The sequence below is a fragment of the Austrofundulus limnaeus genome, unplaced genomic scaffold, assembly GCF_001266775.1.
Source record: "Austrofundulus limnaeus strain Quisiro unplaced genomic scaffold, Austrofundulus_limnaeus-1.0 Scaffold13, whole genome shotgun sequence".
Taxonomy (NCBI): domain Eukaryota; kingdom Metazoa; phylum Chordata; class Actinopteri; order Cyprinodontiformes; family Rivulidae; genus Austrofundulus; species Austrofundulus limnaeus.
The window spans coordinates 2,350,565-2,359,598 of NW_013952415.1; the positions used below are offsets into that span (position 1 = coordinate 2,350,565).

General features: G+C 37.3%; 1 protein-coding gene across 1 annotated transcript in view; it reads right to left on the reverse strand.

The window, feature by feature from the left end:
* The window catches only part of si:ch211-127i16.2 (probable flavin-containing monoamine oxidase A), a gene marked incomplete in the record, with an annotated part of 73,959 nt that overhangs the window by 40,808 nt on the left and 24,117 nt on the right, over positions 1-9,034 (reverse strand).

Below are 9,034 nucleotides of genomic sequence, written 5' to 3' on the forward strand. Positions count from 1 at the left end.
GACATACATACAGGGCTCTCAAGTCCCACGCATTAGCTGTTTGACACACGCATTTCAGGATGTGTACACGCCACAAGTTGCATTTCTTACACTGCAACAACATGCACAAATGCACACACACTTTTTAAAAACAACCAATGTGCAGCTCAATGTTTTTCGCTCTGGCTGGACTGGATGAACCGCTCACTTTGCCTAAAAAGATCCATCTCCAATTATTTTTGTGTTTTTATTCCAACAATGGAAGTCTTGCACATGTGCACGCTGCATTCAAAGCCGATCGCTCCTGTCAATCATCCTACCGCGCTGCGTGTTGTTAGAAAAAGCTGCAGCAGCGTGAGACCAGACCAAACCTTTCCACCTGTTGCACGCACGAATGATGTTTTTATCATAGTTTAAAAAAAATATTCTCACAAGTATACGCTGCACATGCAGCACATCACCTGCAAACAGCTGGATCAGTGTCAGAGCCATGTTAAATAAAGGGATAACGCGGCTATTTTTAAAGCAGGACTGCAGGTCAAAGGTTATAACAAAGACCTCACATGATGTTAGTGATTGGAGGAAGTTGTTTTTAATAGGGGCACATGTATGATTTTTCTTCTTCTACCCCTTTTTCATCCAATAACTGATTTACTTTGATGGTTTTAATGCTCTTTGTTGTTTTTAAGAATAAAATAAATAAGTAAATACTCTCAGCTACTTCTACCAGTCTACTTAAAACCTCACACAGCAACCCCAGCTGCAAATGACTCTTCTCTTCTATTCCCATGGAATTCAGGGATAAAATGACAGCAAATTATTTTTAAAACAGCATGAGTTTTATGAGGGGGGTCCCTGGAATGTTTTTTTTACCCTTGTAAGGGGTCCACAGACCCAAAATGTTTGAGAACCTCTTCCACTTGACCTATAGAATCTCACACCAAGTGTTTATTTCTGTAGGTAAAAGTCTGTTTAAAAACTTGTTAAAATACACCAGAATGCAGGAAATAGCGTCTAATTCATTCAAATTTTTCTGGGGGAGGATCCCCTGACCCCCCACCAGAGTTATTTTACACAGTTTTCTCCTACATACCATACAGCCCTGATCACAATTGTTGGCAAAAATCCAAATATGCAAACTGGACGTTGACGTTATTTAGCAGCTTTTAGGACGGCCAAAAGCTAAAAGTGTTCAGCAGCTTGAAATGTCACTCCAAGCTCAGGTCAGAACTTGAGAGGCCTGTATATTTATTTATAGGGGTGCGACAATACAGAGAAATCTTGATTTGGTTCGGTTCGATACTTTAGTCTCAAATTCGATATTTTTTCAATACAAAAAAAAAAGAAATGTCCACGCCTTTCGCAACTTGCAATTTATTGAAATTAATTACAACTTAACAAGGAAAGAAATTCATTAGAAAAAGAAATTAACTACTTTAACTTGAGTAAAAATATGTTTAAGTAGGGCTACTCTTACTTGAGCGCAACTTTTGTGTACTCTACCCTCTGCTCTTCATTACAAAGCTCATATTGTTAGCTTTGTTTGAATGTTTCTTCCAACAGCAGCCTTTTAAGAAATAAAAATATATTAATGGTTAATTAATTTGTTTCCAGCTGATACACACTAAGACTTCTCTAATCCTTCACAGCAACATGTAGGACAATTATACATACTTTATTTAATGGAGGGAAAAAAAAGAGAGAAAATAAAGAATCAATTGGTGACAAACAGCTCTCTAGAGTTAACCCCTCTATTGACCAGGCTTTGTAAATAAATCTCTGAATTAAAGCTGCTGTTTGTTCCCTCACTCCAGAGAACCAATCAAAGAACATAAATCTATAAGTGTTTTATCTCAGCGCTGTGAGAACAGTGGAGTTAAACCTTTTTGCTACCGAATGTCTCTTTCTGCTGGAAAAGCAACACAAAATCCAAACATCTAACAATGAAATATGAGGAAGATTTAAAACATTACATTGGAACTGAGAAAAGCCCAGCAGTTACCTAAAAAAATCCCATAATGTGAAAATAAAATTCATGAGCTTGAAGCWGTGAAAATGATTAACAGTAGAAAGATAAGTAGCACCACGTTAATTGTTTCATTTGAATATTCAAATGAAACCACTTCATTCATGACATAAGTCTTGTCAAGTGGTGCCATAATAAAAACTCATTGTTTTGGTTCTGGAAGTTAAAAACAAAAGTGGTTAAATGATAAAATAGTTTTTTTATTGCATCCTCCAATTTCTGCTGTTGAACTTTAAGGACACCTCACTTTTGTTAGTTTTGAATAATCTTACTGTTTGTGGGTCAGCTTCTCCACAAAGAGTTTATTTAAAGAGTAATTCAGAAAAATGAACAGATATCCTTGAAAGAACTGGCCTCTATTTATATTAGGGGATGACTTGGAGACAACAGGAAATGTTAAACGGAATGAGAATGCAACCCAACACCAAAAAAGTCAGCTTTAAAAACTCTGAGGCCAAGTTTTTAAAGTCAATCATTTATTTGTCTGTTTGTCACAGAGAGTTCTGTGGTCAGACGTGAATTCTGCAGCTTATAATAAACACACAGAAACAAATCTGAATTTTCCACCAGTCAAAGTGCCAGTGGATAATTCTAGTTTGCCTTCACTGCTCCGTCTGGGATTTCTCCCATAGACAAGGATTTCTCCAGTTTCAGGCCAATCAGTGAACAGAAGGAGGAGTTGTGAACGATGACATCGATTTTCTGCACCGTTTTAGTTTGCTTGTAATTTAGCAATGGCAGTGGAGGAAGTGGATGAAGCCAGTCTGTGTTCACAAGGCTTCCAAATGAGTTAAATTTGTCTCAGAAAGCCTGCAGAACTCATTTACAGCCACCTGTTCAACTCAGTACTTCTCTCTTCCCAGTAGGGAATGGCTGTTTACATCGCACACAATTTCCGGTTAGCCTCTTAGCTTAGCTTCCTTCACGGTCGAGCTGGTGCACTGCGTACATCATGGCCAGACGTTAGCGATTGGGTAAATACGTTCTAATCAGTTTAAACTTCAACACAGGCCACACCTCCAGCATAAAATTGCTTCTGAATAGCCGACAGTCCAGACCCTCTAAATGAAGAAAAACGTAGAACAAGGAGCTGGTTTTTACCAGGCTACAAACACTCAGATTCTCAATTAGAAAAACGTCTAAAGCAGGGGCGTCACTGAGGGCCACATGAGCTTTATGGTGGGCCTCAAAGGGCCATCTGTAATAAATTTTGACGTTTCCTGTTTAACTTCGACTAAACACGAAATGACACGTTCCTCCTCTCTGCTACAGCTGAGCACCGCTAACACTAACTGAGTTCTACCTGGTATTTCCTGCATAGAAGCAGTGCTTTAACACGTCCTCTGATAAACACTGAAAGTTACTACATGTACGACTGGCTAAATGTGAAATAAATGATACAAAAATAATATAAAAAGAAAAACTCTGAACTCTCCCACTTAACTAGAGGGAAATCCCATGTATAAACATGCATTATGGGAGATGTAGTTCATGGTCAGTGCTGGCTTAAAAAACAGCTTATTTTGAGACATTAATACTGTGCTATCCAACAAACTAAAGGCCCACAGGCCTTGACTTTGACATGTGGTCAAAAGCGTTCTCATGTTAATCTGCAAAACTCTGGATTTGTTGTAAAATTAGGCAGTAAGAGAAATATTAAACTTCCTTTATTAGATGTTTAAGTGACTCTTTGCTGAGGAGACATCTTTGAAAATCATTGTGGTTTTTCACGAGTGCTGGATCTGTTTACCACTCTCCTGTGTTGTGCCTGCCTGTTGTTTTTTTAACACTTCCCTTTTTAAAACACCCCGGCATTTGTTCCTGTCTGAGTTCATTTCAACGAGCACTGCAGGAATTCATTGACCTTCCTTCATTCAATTTCCTCTGTTACTGCCAGGCGAGTCAAATTTGACTAAGCCCCACGTATGAGGCTCTGAATTTTTCCAATATTCTCTCAAGCAGAATTTTTCAGCCGCGCTCTCAAGGTCTGACAATCTGAAGGACAGTGAAACAGAAACATGAAAAGCCACTCAAATAAAGATGCAACAAAGAAATGATGATTCAAGGAGCTGTTGTAGATTTTCAGCCATTCAAGACACAGAAATCCATCACACCAATAAATAAACAAAAAAATAGATACAGTATATATTTAAAGATTCTGCTTTGGTGTTTCCCCTGGCCACAGTAAACTGGTCCTTTTCCTTTTAATTCAAACCTTTATGTAAATGAAGCATTTCTAAATATTTTACTTTGTATAACAGAGCATCTCGTGCTGTTTTAAAGCTTGGAACTCCACACTACAGTTTTAAGTCGAGAAAGTTCCACCGAAGCAAAACGTCTTCAACTAAAATAATAGAAGTTTTTTTTTTTGATTCAAGGATGCAGTTTTCATGTAGCAGTTTTTGAAAAGTAATACCAGCCACAGCTAGGTGTTGATGGATATTTTATTGATTTTTAACATTTTTTAAATGCACTTTTATATTCAGATGTTAAGAATATTTATATTATTAAAGGTGAAATCCTATTTTTTAATCTAACTGATTAAAATACTGTCATTAAGTTATGGGATTTTAAAAAGAACAGTAACTGCCTAGGGTAGGGCTATTCAACTAGTGTCCTGCGGGCCACATCTGGTCTGTGGGTGACTTCTGTCTGGCCTGCAAATGAGGCCCCGCCCCCCAATTAATTATTTTTGTTTGTTTTTCTTTTCTTTTACCTAATTTAATATTAAATTTATTTTAAATCACTAGTACAGTTCAAATTTATGATTCAATTCAAAAATAAAAACAAACTAAAAAAGGTAAAAGATAATAATTCAACACAATCTGCCTGCTTCCTCAGATTGATTGTTTTTATTTTCTTGTACAGTCCCCTGTACTGGTACACACACACTAAACCCAGGGGATATCTGGCACCTGAGCTGTTGTTAACTGATTTATAGTTAAACAGCTAAACAGTTAAACTTCTAGTTAAACAGCTCTGGCCTGGGGATTATTTAGTTACACACCTTGCACTAAAACAACACACCAGACATTACATTTAAATTTGCAGGACTCCGCTGTGTGAGAGCCGAATCTCCCAGAAAAGGTGAGGTCACTCCCCTTTTTTGCTATGATGTCATTTCCAGGGGGCGGGACTCTGAAGCAGTTCCTAAAACTGATTGCTCGTGAACACAATGGCCAAATGCCAGTGATATGAACTCATGAGTACTTGCTCCAGTGCTGAGAGGTTATGGTAAACCTTGTACATTGCAAAAAAATATTCAAGTCTAATTCTACCTATAACTGTACTAAGGCATACTGTATATTGACATAAAAGAAAAATGACGAATATGTCTAGAATTTTTTGCAAGTGTTATGTCATTTATTAGATAAACTGATTATCATCATCATCATCGTTTATTTATAAAGCACAATAAAAACCAAAGTGCTGTAGAGGAGCATAAAATAAAAACAATGAACAAAGTACAGTAATTGAACAATAAAATCAAACAAAACAGCAAAGGCTGGTCTAAAGATCCTGCTCTTCAGACTCAAATGCCTGCTTAAACAGATGAGTTTTTAACAGAGACTTAAACTCATTTAGAGACCCAGCAGACCTCCCAGACAGTGGGAGATTGTTCCAGAGCCGAGGTCCTGGCAACCAGTGAAGAGAATACAAAATCGGAGTGATTATTGTTCTGGTCTTACTGAAATCATTACTGTGTGATTTAAAATAAGGAGACAGAAGAATGTATTATTTTTAGTCAGCTTTGGAAAAGTGTAATAAATAAGTTTCACCTCCTTCCCATTCCTTTTCAAATAAGTATAACTTGTTATCTTGTTACATTTTTTTTTCTTTTGCGCACATGTTTGACAACCTGAACTAACAAAAAAAAAATCTGAAGTGGTTTCCTGTATATAATTCTGGCTTGAAACTGAATTATTTATTTCAGTATGATGTAAGTTTAGCTGAAATCTGTACAAGATATGACAACAATTCAGCTTTTTCTTTCTCAAAAACAAACATGTCACAGGAATTGACAACTTAATGCAGACAAAATATGGATGGGGGGAGGGGGGCTAATGGTATGCAGTAATAAAGAAAGAATTCTCTGTGAATCAAGAAATAACCCTCATCCTAATTGGCTCCAATAAGTCTGCTTTTTAATCAAAACAGAACCATGAGAATCACATTAGATCTTGAGTCTGGGCAGGTATCCATTCCCAGGGTCATTTTTTAAAGCATTAGGTAATAATGACAAATGGATACTGTTAAAAAACTGTAATAAACCTTAAGGCTATCTGAAACAAGGAGCACTCTTCATCAACCACTTAATCTAAACTTTAAAGTTAGATGTCTGTATCTGAAGGCCACTTACAGCACAGAGCCTTTAGTGAATTACCTACTCAGACCCTTGACACTTATAGAAATTGAAGGCTTGGTAGCAGAAGCCTCCATACCATTTGTACACACACTGTCTGGATTTCCATACGAAATCTATACTGTATAATCAAAAAAAACATAAAGAGGATGACCTTCTTAGCTTTAGCTGGAAAATTAACTTAACTTGATTTAAATACTTTGAAAATACCTTAAATGTTTCAGTAAAGGTAATATAGCTCTTTAAAGAAAAATACAAAAACAAGCTGCTCTAACTAAAGATTTATCTCAAGGTCTCCTAAAAGAGTTGCAGGTATTTCTGGCTTCCCGGAAATAAAATTCAAAGAAATAAAACAGCTGGCTTGAAACTTTTAGACTGATCCAACAATAAGTAATAATAATAATCATCTATCATTCTGTATAACATTGATGGTGCGTGATCGTGCAGAAGACGGGTTCCACACCAAAATAAACAAGACTGACAGCTGAAAGGCTCCAAACTCTCTTGATTTCTAATTGTCAGCTTGATGTTTAAAGCTCCTTAGAGAAAAGAGGCTTTTTCTGTCAGCTTGTTTAGACTTATTTTAACTATAATGTCATGAACTTTATAATTTATCAAGCTAGCTGAGGCCTCCAGAGGCTGACATTCACCACTTGCCAGTTTCTGGCAGTTTCTCGGAGCATTACGCAGCCTGACCTCGGGATGAACTCGTTGGGACTTCCCCTCCTTGGAGGATGGAAACGCTCTTCAGTGTTTTTCACTGTTAATAAGTTTTCTTACAGCAGAATGTTGGACTCTGGAGTTTCTGTGGATGTGCCGTACCCAAGCAGCTCATTTCCACAAACAATAACACAATTTTAGTGTGGAAAATGTTGATGAGGAAGATTCAAAGATAGCTTATTTATGACATCTGTGAGTTATTTGGTCACTATGTCAGATCAAGTACAAGAGATAAATGAGACTTCTAAAATGTAAACAAGACTTTTTTTAAAAGGGAGGTGGGGGTATTGTGTATTATCCGGGTACATACTTCAATACTACACCCTTACACCCAATACATTACCCATGTTCTGAAAACGCTGTATATAATCAAAAATAAATGCAACTTTGCATCAAAGTCTATCTACATGACTTGAACTTGCCTTCTGTCTCTTTAAGAAGCTACCGTTTCTGACACTCCCACTTCAGCACATACAGTATTTACAACAATGCTTTGGGGGAGGGGTGCTCTGTGGGGTGGGAGCTCAGCTACGGGGAGGAGCTTTGTGGAAAAATAGAAAAAAGTTTTGTACCAGAAAGCATTCATGGCTACCAGAGGAGATTGAAGGATTTCTCAAATATGCATGAATGGTTCAAAGCAACACTCTGGGTATGTTTTTGTTGAGGGAATGACATTACAACATAACACGATTTTGCATAATACCCACTCTTTTAATTTTTTGTCTGTTGCTCACTTAACTGCTTAATACCATGTTTTTTTCTGATCAGTCATGACATTGCAATGAAAACCATTAACATCAGAATCAGAAAACGATTTATTGACCAAGAATACAAGGAATTTGACGTTGAGGTCCAGAACATACAACATGAATGAGGAATAAAAATCAAAAGTACGAAAGGTTTTTTTTAATAAGAGAAAAGATAAGATATGTACGAAAGAGGATTAGAGCCACTGAAAAAACCCGAATAATTCTGACTTTTTCTCAGAATTAGGAAAAAGTCAGAATTCTGACTTTAATCTCAGAAATTTGAGAAAAAACTCAGGATTCTGAGATTAAAGACAAAATTCTGAGAAAAAAGCCAGATTTATTTTATTTGTTTCAGTGGCTGTAATCCTCTTTCGTAGATATAACTTATATAGAAATAGAAAATGAATTAAGCATGATACAATTAAAAAAGCTTAACAGAAACTAAAGAGTTGGAGCTACGGTCTAGCTGTTAAAAACATCAAATTCTTGCAGATTGAGAACAATCTGTGCAAATAAACATAATTACAGTGCACACTTGAAATCAGTCCAAAATTGCGTCAGTGTAACATTTAATGTTCTTACATTAATGCAAAGTATAATGGAGGACAATGGACTTGTTTTTAAGTCTATAGGGAAAGGAAACAGTTCATGTGGTGGGAGGTTTTGGTCTTGATGGACCGCAGTCAGATCTGTGTCCAGGGTGGTAGGGGTCTGAATCGTCCACTGGTCAGTGAAGTTTTGCTAAATTACATTTACTATATTTAACTGCCCATAAAACTCACTGCATCGCTCTTAAGGAGAGATGTGAAATGCACCGGGAAATTATTTCCACTGTGTCTAAACCCAAGGAGATAATAATCACACCGCGTTAATCATCTTCACAATCACTTGAGCTCCTACTTCATGTTTAATCCCCCCGAATTAGGCTCCATTAGCTTCATTCACGGCATCGCGTACACTGACCCAGAATCCTGGCTCACGCAGCGTCAGTTGGCAAATCAGTGCAGATGCACTGCTTACCTGTWTTTTCCAGTTATGTAAACAAGGCTCTGGACTTAAGCGCGAGTGGCAGATGTAATCGCTTCCGCGCCACTTCCCTAGCCTGCTTTCATTACAGCCACTCCTCCGGCACGAGAAAACGAGGTGCTAGACAGACATTAGGTTGGCTGATTGCCGTGTTAGGTCACAATCAAGTAG